Consider the following 15,200-nt stretch of genomic DNA (forward strand, 5'->3'; position numbering starts at 1 on the left):
CCCCCCCCCCCAAAATCAACTCCAGGCCTTTTATCTGCTTAACTCATAATGACATAACGAAGGAATTGCCCCCACCAGCTAATGAAATAGCCTTTGAGTCAATTGTCCAATAACTTTTGGGCCACTGAAATGAAGCGATTGTATAAAAAAAGGCTTTAGTTCCTCAAATTTTATGCAATCTTTTTGTTCAGTTTAATCTGTTTTATTTAAAATTAATTGTGGTAATGTACAGAACCAAAATTAGAAAAAAATTGTCTCTGTGCAAATATTTACGAACCTAACTGTACATAATATAAATTGGTAATTTGAGAATGTACTATTGATAAGACGTAGAATATATACTTACCTGTTAATAGATAACACATTATCGAGTACAAATGATATAAGGCAAGTATAGAAAGTGAGATAAATTTTACAGTAGCTGCCTATATAATTACATCTTAAAACTATAAACAAAGACAAAACATTTTGTGTTATAATTGCCACAAAGCGTCTTTAAACCAGACATTATCATAAACTAGCAAGGAAGGTTCTTGGTATGATAATATTAGCATTTTAAAAGAAAATGTTATATTTTTGTACAGAATCCAAGCCCACAGTGATTACTTTACCCAAAACATTAATTTGCAGAATAATATTAAAAAGTGCTAAAAACGCTTAAATACCCAAACAGAAAGCGGTAATGAACACTGCATGAAGGAGCTCAGGGGAAAATAATCCAGACATGTTTTCTCTCATAATCTCAAAGCCGCACATTTCATTGCTATTTCATATTGCTTTTCCCAGGTTATATCTATTAATACAAATTTATTATGGCCATGAGAACACTTATCTATCAAAATAAAAAAAAATAAAACAATAGGCTTGTCTGGTTTGCTGAAAACTCTTTGTAAAGTAAATTGGCAACTAATGAAAAATGGAGAATGTGTGATATTTCTCTAATTTAGCTGCCAAATATGCCCTTGAGGAAAGACAGGGTAAAGGCCAAACTACTGGTATCCAAGGCTGATTTGTAATTCGCTTAAATATTATTGAAGCACTGCTTAGGCAAGATAGTCACAAAAGTAGCATTCTTTGAAGCAGGTGATAGAAATGGCCTTCAAAGTCTCCATATTTGTTTCATAACAGGTGGGATGTAACAAAACAAAAATTGCCTAATTTATTTGCCTAGGTCTTGGGCTATTTGGCTGACCAGAGAAATTTTAAGTAGGGGGGCACATTTAAAAAGAACAATCCATACCAACAATTAATTGTGGTCATAACTATTCCTTCTTTAGGAGGAAATATGAAGGATATATACATACAGAGCCTTATTTAATAATGCTCTCCAAGGCTGGAGAGGATACACTTTCATTGGTGAAGCTGGGTGATCAAGCAAACCTGGAATTGATTTCCTAAAAGTCAAGTATTAGCAAATGTTTTCAGTCCTGGATCAGATCTGGATCACCCAGCTTCACTGAAAAGTTTGTCTCCAGCTTTGGAGAGCTTTGTTAAATCAAGCCCACAGTATATGGATGTAAACATTGGATTTGATGCCTACAGAAAAAGTTGATATACTTGAATAAAATATTTTAACCATCTCTAAAATATTATTCCCTTTACCAGAAATTACCTCTCTGCATTTTACAAAATTTTCACCAGATCCATCATCTCACATTGACACAATAATTGTGAAATTTGTTTACCACTCCTCCCTTCATTTTTTTTTCTGTGAACAGTATATTTTGAAAACCATTACAACATTTTAATGGAAATTTAAATCAGAGCTTTGACTGAATGGAATGACCCACCATAGCCCACTTTTTCAGCTAATGTGCTTGACCAATATTGTGCTGAAAGACCCATTTCTACTTCACTTTTTGGACAGATGGCTGACAGACGGATGGGTATTCTTTAAAATAATGCACAATTTATAGTTGACATGATGACTTTAGGATGCCCAGTTCTTGATGTAGCAAAGCAACTTAAACCAAAACCTTTCCTCCACCATGTAATAACGTTGGTTGGGTTTCCAAAATCCCCACTTTTACTGTTTGTATGTTTACTTGTTCAAGGACTTTTTATAAGGTATCGAAAATATATATTCATACTGGTTGCCTAAATAAGGTTGTCTCATACGGTGTAATGCATCTTGATCAATCCTAGGTAAATACTAGAACTAGTCTGATTATTTCTGGGTAGACGTTGGAAGTGTTAAAAGGTTTGTCAGATTATTTTTGTTATCTATTTCATTGCACCTGCAAAGAAAGAGGTAAGAATCAAACATTTTTTTTAGTTGACAGGCACCCAAAAGTGTGGAGAAATCTTACAATGGGAGAAACGTGTTCTGGTGACCACTATCAACAAGGACATTTTCCCAGATCTGTTTTGATTTCCTCCTATGTCCTGCTGTTTTTTTACATAGAAAGTGGAAAAAAATAACATTTTTGCACATCTGTTTCTCAAATGTAAAGGCATTACTCCAATATCTACTAAATATGGGCATTTTTATGATATAGCATGGCTAGATGGCTTTACCAGTGCACCACCAAAACAGTAGGTCTTGAATTTGCTAGTATCTGCCAAAAGTCATCAAGACAACCATTAAACCAGCGGAGGGGTCATGGAAGTCCAAGTCACATTTTTAAGCCATATTTGTGATAGAACAGCCTTCCATGACTCTTTGAACATGGGTGAACTTGTGAACTAACTTGAAGGTCTTTAGAGAACCCCTTCTGTAATTACAATATCCACAGCTCACAGTACATTAGTGGTGGGCACTAATTTAAAAATTAAGCCTCATTCATAGCTGGCCAGTGGGAAGAATGTCAGGTAGCCAAAAAGATCATTGGTGTTGGTTATGTTACCTGAGAGGCACAAACTGCTAAAGGAACCCCTAGCAAACTAGGAATCCTGTGTGTTAGGTTGTAAAAGGACTTTTCTTAGTTTCAGGTAAATCTTATACAGCCTGATAAAGAAGCCAGGAGTTACCCTTTTTATTATTATTATTATTATTATTAATAAACAGGATTTATATAGCGCCAACATATTACGCAGTGCTGTACACTAAATACGGATTGCAAATGACAGACTAATACAGACAGTGATACAGGAGGAGAGGACCCTGCCCCGAAGAGCTTACAATCTAGTAGGTACTTTAATTAAATGATAAAAGTATTTTTTAGAAGACAGTGGAATATGGATATGTGTTTTTCACAGGGCTTTTAGAAGCTGTTTGAGATTTCAGCTACATGTCTGCCAAGAACTCATCTAATAACCAGTGAATATGGTTAATTACATAATGAATACATTTGCCAAGGGCCAAGTTGTACCAGCTTCTAAATATATAAAAGTCTAAAGCAAGATAAATTTCAGCTGCTGAAAAACAAAAACCAGCTAGTTATCAAAAACCAGCTACAGCATTGTCAATACAGGAATCTCTATCGAAAAATGTAAGGTTTATTTGTTGTCATGGCAGGTGAATTTGTATAAGATGTGAGAAAGTATGAAGAAAGTGTATGGGGTGCAGGGATCAAATGACTATTTCAAGCGTCAGTGTTAACATATTGCCGGTCTCATCTCTGAACCTATATGCCAGTATGATAAATTTTATATTTTTTCAATTAAAATTATGTCCATTTACTAATAAAGATGCTATTGTACTTTTTATTAGAAATATATAGGAATTGATATTTAGTACTATATCATTTGGGACAGGCCATATATCTATTGCATTATATCATATATTGCATGTTATCATCATATTTGTTACATTTTCTTACTTTTTAAATTGTTTTATAATTTTAGATGGAAGTGAAGGATTCAGTTCTAACACAAATTTAAAGTTAAGGAGAGGTATGTATATTTAAAATCCAAACATGTTTGTAAATGTATTATGTAAATCTGATTCAACGATAACCATTCAACGTAGTCACAGTCTATGGTCTAAATTACTGCAATTAATTGACATTTTATTCTTGGAAGCAGCTTGCAACAAAGTGACCATGTTTACTATGGGCTTACTAGTTCTTTTGTAAATTTCCCTCTTCTACATGATACATGGCTGTACACAATACACATGTAAATCAGATGCCACTGTAAAAGGGCTGCCATATTCAGCACATGGTACCCAACCTGCCAATGTTCTCATATATACATATGTTATGTGACATTCACCAATCACCCAAGTCCCTTGTGTCTAAAAATTGCCCGGAACACATCATGATATTTTTAACACATTGGGTAATTTTAGGTCAGTCACCATGTAATGTCAAGGCAGATGCTGATTGTCCAAGAACATGATGGGAGGTGTGAAAGTTTGTTACCACTCTGTTCTAATTATCTAATTACATCACCATAATGCTCAACCACTGACTAGAATTAAAATGTATATTTTTTATGGTAATAAAGGAATTCCAATAAACTCTGTTATATTATGCTAGTTATACAAACCTATGATATTCACAAATTAACTCAGGCCATGAAGACTAGGGCTAGGCTAGGCTTGTTTAGATATTGAGGTGCTTGGGTACATGTAAATCCTAACAATAAACTTCTCTTTTTGTTAAATATGCATTTAAAGTGTTATTTTATGTTAAAATAAAATAAATGTTTAATAAATGCAAACAAACCTGTTGATTTTTTAGAAGCTCTTTGCACAGGAGTGTTATCAGCCTTTCCCATTTCAATGTCTATTTTAGGATGTCTATAAAATGTAGAACACAGACCCCGCATGTTGTTGGAAAGTTGATTGATTTGGATTATTAAACTCAAATTCGCAACTTTGATTTTTAAAGTGATCCAGGACATTTATAGATACATAGATGTAAAAGGAAAAATTTGACCATTAATAAAATTTAGGAAGCATGAAAATATATATAATGCAGAAATTCACAGTAAGTGTGATTCCTCTCTTAGGATATATGACTACCAGTCAAGTTTACATTAAACTATACCTTTTCTTACACTAAAGTATATCTTTATCACTTGACATGGCTGTCATGGGTGTGTGTTTGGACAGTAAAGAATAGAGATCAACAGATTGAAAATCCTGCATTCAGATTGTTGGAGCTTTACAACCCTAAGAAGAATATTGATTATTTCTTTGATCAATAAAAGTATAAGTGCAAGTAAGTCATTGGTTTAATTTATTAAAGCTCTCAAAGACTGGAGAAAATAGAACTTGGCTGATCGAGCAAACCTGAATTTGATCTGATCCAAGACTCATTCCAGATTTACTGGCTCATCAAGCTTCTTCTATGCTAGTATTAGAGAGCTTTAATAAATAGGGCTCATTATCACCATAACGGTTATAATAACGCAGGCTAAATAGAACTAAACATCTCTCTTTAAAACCATTGAAAGACAGAGTCTTGTTTTTTTAAAGCAAAGAATTTTGTACATCACTGATATGACAGTTTAATTGGCTCTATATTACAATAAATGCCAAAATGGATAGCTTGGAAAATGTGTGGCAATCCAGTACTTACATTTAAATCTGTCATGTCAGTCAAACATTATTGCATGTCTGCATAGTAATGCTTTAAAAACTTTTACTGCTAAATGTTAATTGTCAAAATACCATAAAACCAGCTTCTACAATGAGGTCATATGAGTTGTCCTGTATACTATGAGAAAAGATGCAGTTTAGGGGAAGGTTTCCATTCCATGACATTGGAGAAAGATGTGCATTGCAAGGCACCTAATAGTATGGTACAAAGGGAGGGGGAACGGTTACTATATAATCAATAAGCTTCTAAGGGTGAGAGAAGAGATTTTGCTTTCTCCTAATTGCATTGGTGAATATCCTGCAAAAAAAAAGTCTTTTAATCCACGTTGGGGAGAACAAGTGTATGAGACGTAGTGGGTAGCTGAGCTTACCAGTGTCCAACTCTAACATACGTCTAATTTCCGGCCGAGCTTCCTGTGGGAACTTTTTAAACAGCTAAAAAAATACATCAAATGTGTTATTTTTACACATACAAGATAGCATTACCTAATTTCCATTTGTAGATTTGTCAGACTCTTTAGCATTCTAACATTGGCAGTAAATCACATAAGGAAAATGTCACTGAAAATACAAATATGTTCTTTATGTGGGGGCTACAGAAGTTAAATACATGTATTTAGGGCAAGCTGTAAATTTCTGACTGTGTAGGCTGAAGTATATTGAATTCTTATGATTGTATTTAACAGAAATGATATATGCAGATTTATGCAGCATTAGTACACAGTTATTCATTGGAATAAGTTTAGGTTAGACAATTTCATGCTGCAGAATTTTTCATGAAAATATATTTACCCTTTATGAAATGTAATGCATAATTAAGTATATAACAATATAAATATATGAAAAGGTTATATGAGGTTTGTCTCAGTATGGTAAACTTACTTCTGTATAAAATGGTCTTTATTCCACTAGAATGACAAATAAAGCAGAAAGAAAAGAGATGTTCAAGGATTTCTTCATTGAATATTCAATTTGGTTTTTAATCAGTTTTAGCCTTAGTACAGATGGGGAGATCTTACCATTTATTTCTAATTAAATTATCAGGTCTGAAATTACTGTGAAGGAAATTCAACAGTCAAGATATATTAGGGGCTGATTTTTGGGGGTTACAAACTGTTGTGTATCGACCAGGCATGTTGGTAAATACTGATCAAAAGTTGTATTGCATGTACAAATGATCATCAGATCAGAATTCTGAATACTCTCTATCTAATAAAAAAAATACTAGAAGGGCAGAATATTGTACTCAGCTGAAATGGTTTGGGACTGACCTATTAGATTGATCAGTCAGGTACAAAATTAGCAGCCGATCTGTTCATTTAAGCTTAATACAGATACTAGAAATAGTAAGTTAAATAATAATTATTCCATAAAGATTAGGAGACATTAATAAACCTTTCACAAGCTAAAACTCTTGAGTTTTGCAAAACTGGCTTTGTATAGAGTGGTAAGGGTCCACCATTGTTTTTATTATTTCCATTGCTGATGGAAAAACTCACAATTCTGCAAATATCCCCTTACTGTGATTCTATGTGGTCTGACACAGTATTACAGGAAGGGGGGCACAGTATAGTATATCACAGTGAATGTGTTCCATAATCAAAGCTAAATGTGATCCAATAAATTTCAAGGTGCTCTGCCCAATTTTACTCACAAAGACTCCAACTTACAAAGACAGTCTTCTGGGTTTTCTCTTAAAGGGGATCAGTGTCATCACAGTATGACAAAAATACACAAACTTATCCTCCTGGCTCTATATAGTCTTATCCTCCTGGCTCTATATAGTCTATATTGTTTCACAGACCTCAAATTTGGAAAACTTCATGAGCTTTCCTAGCACTCAGGTGACCCCTCCACCTGAGCCACCTGGTTTTAGGCTATGTACACACGTGCAATGGTTTTTGTCCCATAATCAGGGCCAATATCGGACGAGAATCTTGCGTGTGTACAGCGCTCGTCGTCTATCGTCCGAACGACCGTCTTGGCGGATCCACGAATGACAATCAAAATAGAAGTGAAGGAGGAGAGAGCGCAGCGGGTGCTGCTCCATCGTTTTCCCCCTCCCCTTTTCAAAAAGCAGAACAGTGCTGTATGTACAGCACTCATTTATGCATCATGTAGTCGTTGGAAAGGATCATGAACGATCCTTTCCAACGACAATTATTGCACGTGTGTACAATGTCCCAAAGACATGCTCCTTTCTATCATCACTGGCCAGGTGCTCCAGAGCTATCACCAATTCCTGGCCTGGAAAAACGGAGTGCCTGACCCACCCATTCCTTCCAGGACATTCCTTTATTCCCTTTTCTAGGGAAAATTGAGGTATATGATGCCACATACCCCCAGAATTTGGAACTACATATTTTATTATTCTACAATAAATAAATAAATATATATATATATATATATATATATATATATATATTGTAAAAATATCTGCAACAATTACAACACCCTGTATGTGAACCAATATTAAAATAATGGATGTGAAATATGTGTTATATTAGTTTTGAAGTTCTTTTAAAATGTCGCTAAACATTTGTTTTCTCTGGCATTTTGTAAACATGTTGTTTTATTGGATCTTTCATAGATCTTCTTTTATTTTTTTTCAGCTTTTTTCACAAAGAGATCACTTCTTCCAGGTTACGAGGAAAAGAGTAAATATAGTAAGTCACTCATATTTTCATCCATTTTTGTAATACCCACTGTTAGCTACATAGAGAGAAAGAGATTGATATATAATATAATATACTATATATAGGTTCATGTTTATGAAAAAAGAAATTGCATCTAAACATGCCATGCCCCGAAAATAGAAATGCTATTATTCACTATGGACAGCCATACACAGTAACATACATGCGATGATGGAGTAGTGTATAATCTTCATTTAATATGCAATGGTCATCTGGAGGGTTGGGGAGAAGGAAAATCTGTATTCTTTCTTTAGATCATACTTTACAAATACTCACTATTACTTTGTTATTACAGATTGTGTCATTTATTTGTGTTTACCTGGACTGGAAGAATGCATGACAAATGGTTTTCTAAGGAACAGCTATCCGTTTATAGGTAAAAAAAAAAAAATTTTATATACTGCCAACATATATGTCTTTATACAGTACAAAGAGGCTTAAATTTTATTGGCTGCTCAGTGTAGATTCCTTAAAGAATAATTGCAGTGCAGGGGGGGCATCTCTAAAGGCATTCTAGAAATGGTTTACAGTTTAGACTTTATATGCCCTGCAGTGAAATACCAGTATAATACAATAACAAGCATTTATATCTTTGCTATCAATTTCCAATCCACTGCAATATATAAAACAGATAGGGATGCTTCCTGCTCCTACAAAATATGTAAGATATAGCTCAATATTAGGTCCAGCCAACTTGTTTCAGTGCTGGATTGAAAACACAAAGATGAAATATAAAATCTGAATTCAGACAAATAATGTTTAGATAGGGGGGGGGGGGGGAAAAGAAAACCTCTCTGTTTTTTGGGTTTCAATGAAATTTGAGGTCACTTTTTATCTTACAAGTTGCAACAATGGCACATACAAAAAAACAAACAAAACCTGTCTGCAGTTCTAGCCTGTAAAGAATGACTGAAGTGTTTTTGTTGTAGATGGAGTTAAAGAAGATATCCAAGGGATTCAGTGTGTTACACAATTTGCTGACTGTGCCATCAAGTGCATGAACAACAGGAAAACAATTTGACAGATGACCGAGGATCTCTACACTTGTCTGATTTTTTCCCCCAAAATATGTTTATTTTAAAGCTATTGTCCATTATTAGCAAAAGTGAACATATTTTATGTTTTTTTATATCTAGATATAAGAAATCTGTAAAACTTCACTGCTGCATAAATAAATATCCACAATTTTACCAAAGTTTTGATTTGATAAGAATAATATAAATTGTTTCAGAGTTTATAGTTCAATTTAAGTCTGGGATAGTCTGTAGAGTGATAGATTTACAGAGCACTTATAAAGTATTAATCTAGTATCAAGAACCTTCCTTAAAGCTTTTAAAATGACCTACTGTGAGTCCCAAATAAGCCAAATGAAGGACAAAGGCCTTCCTTTTCATGAAAACCATCAGAAGGGAGTTGTGGCCAGGATTACTGCTCATGTGTGTATGGTATGGGTGGACTTAATCCTGACACATTGACAGTAATCTCTATACTCTGGCAACGGGAGATGGAGATGCCCGCTCCCCAGATCCATCAGGTTCTTGAGGGGTTTGTGGATGCATTGGTGAAAGCTGCAGGAGGGTCCAACAACTTCTGGTGAGTATGTGGAAAGTAAAAGATGGTGCCCCCCTTATGTCCATATTAGATGTAGAGAAGTCTGGTTGACCAAGCATCGAGTGTGTTCTCCAAACCCATACCTGACAACCCAGGCTAGCTCAACAATTGGATGCAAGTTTAGGGACAAAGCTTCATCCTTACAGGCTGACCCCAAAAAAGCTGTGAGGGTTTGTAGGGGGGACTTATCCCTCTTTAACGAAATGCCTGCAGATAGAAGCCACTTGGGCTTGGGGAATGGGTGCATGACCCCTTTCCTTGTCCCAGAAACTGTTAACAAAAACATAAACACGATATAAAAAGTATTGCATCTAAATAAAAACACAATTATCCTTTCCATAACATTGCTTTCTAAACCCGACATTAATCATATTGTCCAATCAAATTGCCTAAATTCAGTTGAAATTGACTTAAAGTGCCCTCTAAGATTTAAGGTAAGGGTTGTTGAAGGAGATCAAAAACAAAGAACAAAAATTCTTGGTTTGGTAAATGTTTTTTAAATTTCCAAATGACTGTCCTAGCCCTGGACTGTTGATTTAAATATTTGCAAAGTTGTGACTTTAACTGAGTTTCAGTTTATATTATTTTATTTGGAAATCATTCACCAAAAATATATAGATAATTATGGGGTTTGCTTGAAGGAAACATTTTGGTATATATTTTGGAATACAAAGAATTTTGAAGCTCTGATCTTTTTATTAGTAGCGTCTTTTGATGATCCTGAGAAAAAATTGACTAGAACATTTGATTTTTTAAGTGGAAGATTTATCCTTAATAGAATTCAATAGGTTTTAATTCAAATCTTATATTTTTAGATGAACCCTTCACAAACTGAACCCAGACAGGTTCCCCAATCTCTATAATCAAACATATATAATTTAAAGAATTGTTCTCCATGTCCAATGTCATTTTATGCACGTGGCAGGCTTAGCAATTTTGTATTATTGGATTTCTAATTGCATTACTATGTTACATTGTAATAAAGTGTACCTAAATTCAGAATTTTCACTTTACATAAAAGGGTAGACAACCCCTTTATGTAAGATAAAAATTCTGTTTTTTGTTTTTTAGGTGCAACACCATTTTTTTAAAAAAAAAGGGTGCAGCACCGCCTCCTAATTCTCGATCGCCTCGGAGGGATTGGAATACCCTGTGGGATTGAAGGTAAGTGTTTTTTTTTTTGGGGCAGTTTTTAGTTTAGTTCCTCTTTAAGTTAAAGTTTTACAATGCATTTAATGTATACTTTTATGTTTTTTTTATTATATTAATGACATTATTTTATGTAATATTTATTTTATAAATAAACATTTATTACATCATTTACAACTTTCTTTTTAAAGACCATGCAAGACTTTAATGAAAAAGCTCTGTAATAAAATATTTTTGCCAGACTGTGTTAATTTGCAGGTATTGCTGCCCTCTTAACAAAAACATGTGGGTTTGCTTTCCTGTGAACATTCACATGTTGAGAGAGAGCTTTACATATTGCCTGCTAGTGTTAAATCTAAAATATTATAGCCTATATAAAGGCAACTTTTTATTGATTTAATGGGGATTGGTTATCCCCTCTTTCATTATTTTATTTCTGTTTTTTACTGGGAAGATTTACTCCTCTATTTGTCCTGGAGAACACTGACAACTGTCAATGTTGTCAGTTGTCAGAAGTGCCAGTGATGAGGATAAATTATCCAATGGGGCCATTTGTTTTGATGACAGCTTTCTAAAGTACATGGTTTGACTTTCCAATACAGTCTGTTTAATTGTTTTATCAATTTAACTATACATAAACCAAAATAGAACAAAATAAATGTAGAATTGAAAGAATGTTGAATGTTTTTTGGTCAGGTAATTTCCATTGATAGTATAAGTCACCTTTCGATCCAACTCTGATCAAATATTGAAGCAATATGCTTTCCAATAATGAATTGAGTTACTGATCATTTGGAAGAGTGATAGGTAGAAGACAGTTAAAGCACAGCTAAATTTAAATTAGAAAACACTGTTAGCAGGCAGGTTGTTTATTTGCAGAAGGAACGGGCAATCTATATATATAAAACTGGATGAATGCGTGTATGTTCCACCATCACTCGGAAACGCATGGAGACATTTCAACCAAACTTGTCATACGTGACTGAGACTCATGTGAGTGCACCAGTCATCTCTGAACAGCGCTGTGTGTCAGAGCTATATTTAGATGTGCGTATGTCATCACTAGGAAATGCATGGACACTTTTTTAACAATCTTGCTTTTTGCTTTTTGATGTTCTATCATCACATGGAAACACATCGAGACATTTAAACCAAAATTGCTAGACATATGACTCATGTAAGTGCACCGCTGATCTTTGTACAGTGTTGTGGTATATGTCAGAGGTATATTTGCATGTATGTGTGTATGTATTGCTCAGTGACAGTGTGCCTTTTGCTTTTATTTTTACATACTTTTTGTTTGGATCTTTTACAAATTTCTGGCCTGTAATACCTTCCACAAAACGTAAGGCAATTGGCTGAGTGCAATCAAAGGCAAACAAATTAAACAATGCCGTAGACAAGAAAATTACTATAGCTTTATTTGATTCCTTTTCCTATATAAGGTTGCAATAAATAAATACCCGGGCAAGACCGGGTTATCAGCTAGTGTCTTATATAAATGTATATGTATGATCACAATATTTCAATTAAACTCAGCTGTCCTTTCTCTATTGCAGACCCCACCATCTTAATATAGTACGCCTCTAGGTTCATAATCTTCAGCCATATTGACTGGCTAGGAGCAGATCAGTGTACAATGCTGGCATAAATAGCCAGCATGGGTAATCAAGATGGCATAAAATCCTGAACCTAGAAGCCACAGATAGAATAGGTTTTTATTGTTTGTATTACATTTATTTGCAATATAAAAACCGATGGGGTTTCATTTACTGGGGATTCAAACAATATATATACTGTATATCTTGTGTCTTCTTCAATTGCAAATGCTGCTGTGCTACAATGTAATATTGGTTGGCTCTCTTTGCTCATTACTTCAATAAAATGCATGTTCAAAATAACACAGGAAACCCCAATTAGGTTATTTGGAGTTAGGATCCCTAACAGCGTTGAATCCAGAACTGCAGATGTACAGAGCTAAAGTGCTAAGAACTAAGCTATCATGTTACCCAGAATTACCAGTATATTGAGCATGATTTATTAAAGCTCTCCAACGCTGGTGAGGATACATTTTTATCAGTGAAGCTGGGTGATCCAGCAAATCTGGAAATTGATTTGGTCCAGGATTCAAAACATAGTAGTAAATGACTTTGAAGAAATCTATTCCAGCTCCATTCCAGAGCTTTAATAAATCAGGCCCAGTGTGTGTAATTACATACAAAATGGTCTAATGGTATGACTAAAACCACCTATATCTTTGTATTTATTCTGCAGATGATATAGTATACTGTGACACTATATCACTTTTAAATATATTGGCATTTATAGACTCCATTGCTAATATTATTGCCCTTGAGCTGGCTATCCCTCCACGGGATAACAGTGAATGATACAGAAATAAGGGCTGCATTTTTCGCAGATGATATCTTACTGTTCACTTCCAACCCCACAGCAGACATAAATACTATTCAACGTATATTAACCCTCTTTGGAGAAGTAGCAGGCCTGAAAATCAATTTCTCAAAGAGTGAGATACTTCCCCTGACTAACATCAGAGACAGGCGGTGGATACCAACCTCACCTTTAACGGTTGTCAAAGACAATATTAAATATTTGGGGATACATATAGGCAGGTCCCCCACCTCTCTAAACAAACTCAACTACCCGCCAATATTCCAAAAAATACAAATCGAACTAAGAATGTGGGAGAGGCTGCCATTGTCATTCTTGGGGCGATGCCACCTTGTCAAGATGGTATCTTTTCCACATTTATTGTATCCGCTACAAACCATACCACTTCTTTTGAAGCATGCTGACATAAAAGCTCTAAATGAGTTCTTTTCCAGATTTTTATGGCTGGAAAAGAGGCCTCGGATAAAGTTAACTAAATTACAACTCACAGTGTTGGAAGGGGGCGTTAATTTCCCAAACATCAGGCTTTATAATCTAGCCTGCACTAGTCATGTCCATGTCATGGATTGGATCAAGGATACATCCTATTACTCCAACACAGAATTGGAAAAAGCATTAGTCCATCCTTGGCACTTAGTAGCACTTTTACATAATAAAATTTCACAACTTCCACAACACCTTAAACACAACATACTGGTAAGGGATACGATACTTACTTGGAACTCAGACGTAAACTGGAGTTACCATGTTCTTTGTCTAAATATTTACCGATTCAAGACAACCCCCAGTTCCGCCAAGGTCTGGACCATAGTTGCTACCGAGTCTGGGCAGCAAAGGGCCTACGGACCGTGGGTGATTTTTTCTCGCCAGATCTTCCAAGACTGGTAACATTGAGGGTGCTGGCTCGGCATTATGCCCTACCCCCTCAGGCCGCACACCCACTATATTATCTACAATTTAGGGAATTCTGTAAGGCGATACTATTGAATCCGGCCAGGGTGGTGGAAAGGGATAGATTTGATAATCTGCTGTCTGTAATACCTCCTTCCATATCATCCATTTATCCGAGATTACTAATGCTCTACTCTAAACCTCTTTCGGCTTGGCTGTCCCAAGGTTGGCAAAAAGACTTTGATATCCGGGCCCTGTATGATAAAATAGTGCAGGGATATCTTGCAGTAAGACAGGCTACTCCAAACGAACTGTGGAAAGAAACACAATTTAAGATTGTCCACAGAGCCTATAAGGTATTCCGCCCACTTACTGAGGAACACCTCAATGCCCGGACCAGGCAAACTAAATGTCTGAGATGTGTTTGCGAAAAAGTGACGCTCAAACATAACCTTTGGGAATGTACCACAATCCAATTATTGTGGACCGAGGTCCTTTCCTACATTAAGAAAGTAACGAACCTACAGTTGATAATGGAACCTCTTCTATGTGTGTTTGGGAACTGGGATGTACAGGTATGTAAACTAGCTAGGGGGACAAAACACTGGATATCCTTGTGTTTACTGGCCGCCCGTAGGGCAATAATGCTACAGTGGATTCACGCAGATCCGCCCCGATTGAAACTGATAGAATCCTCAATGGGTATGTTATACCGTAAGGATTTGTTAGAGGTGGCAGATGCAGATGACAAAGCTGTGACAAAATTTTTTGACAAATGGTATGCTTATATGGAATAAGCCCTAGAGCCAGCTGAATTGTGCCAAGTCTTGCACCGGTATCGCTATTCCACGTGGCACAATTTACATTTCCCATAAGATCGGGACCCCCTATGGGTAGTGTGATAAGCCATTAAATGGGATCCACTTTATGCCTCGAGTGACAGGACACACCAT

The 15,200-nt window shown here is 35.5% G+C and overlaps 1 long non-coding RNA gene across 1 annotated transcript; it reads left to right on the top strand.

Annotated features, from left to right (window-relative positions):
* The first annotated feature begins 192 nt into the window (after positions 1-192).
* On the top strand, positions 193-9,379 carry LOC140326149 (uncharacterized). Its single transcript, XR_011919791.1, has 4 exons — positions 193-3,834; positions 8,101-8,154; positions 8,480-8,560; positions 9,114-9,379. It is a non-coding gene; the product is annotated as an uncharacterized lncRNA (long non-coding RNA).
* The last annotated feature ends 5,821 nt before the right edge of the window (positions 9,380-15,200 follow it).

The sequence above is a fragment of the Pyxicephalus adspersus genome, chromosome 3 (assembly GCF_032062135.1).
Source record: "Pyxicephalus adspersus chromosome 3, UCB_Pads_2.0, whole genome shotgun sequence".
Lineage (NCBI taxonomy): Eukaryota > Metazoa > Chordata > Amphibia > Anura > Pyxicephalidae > Pyxicephalus > Pyxicephalus adspersus.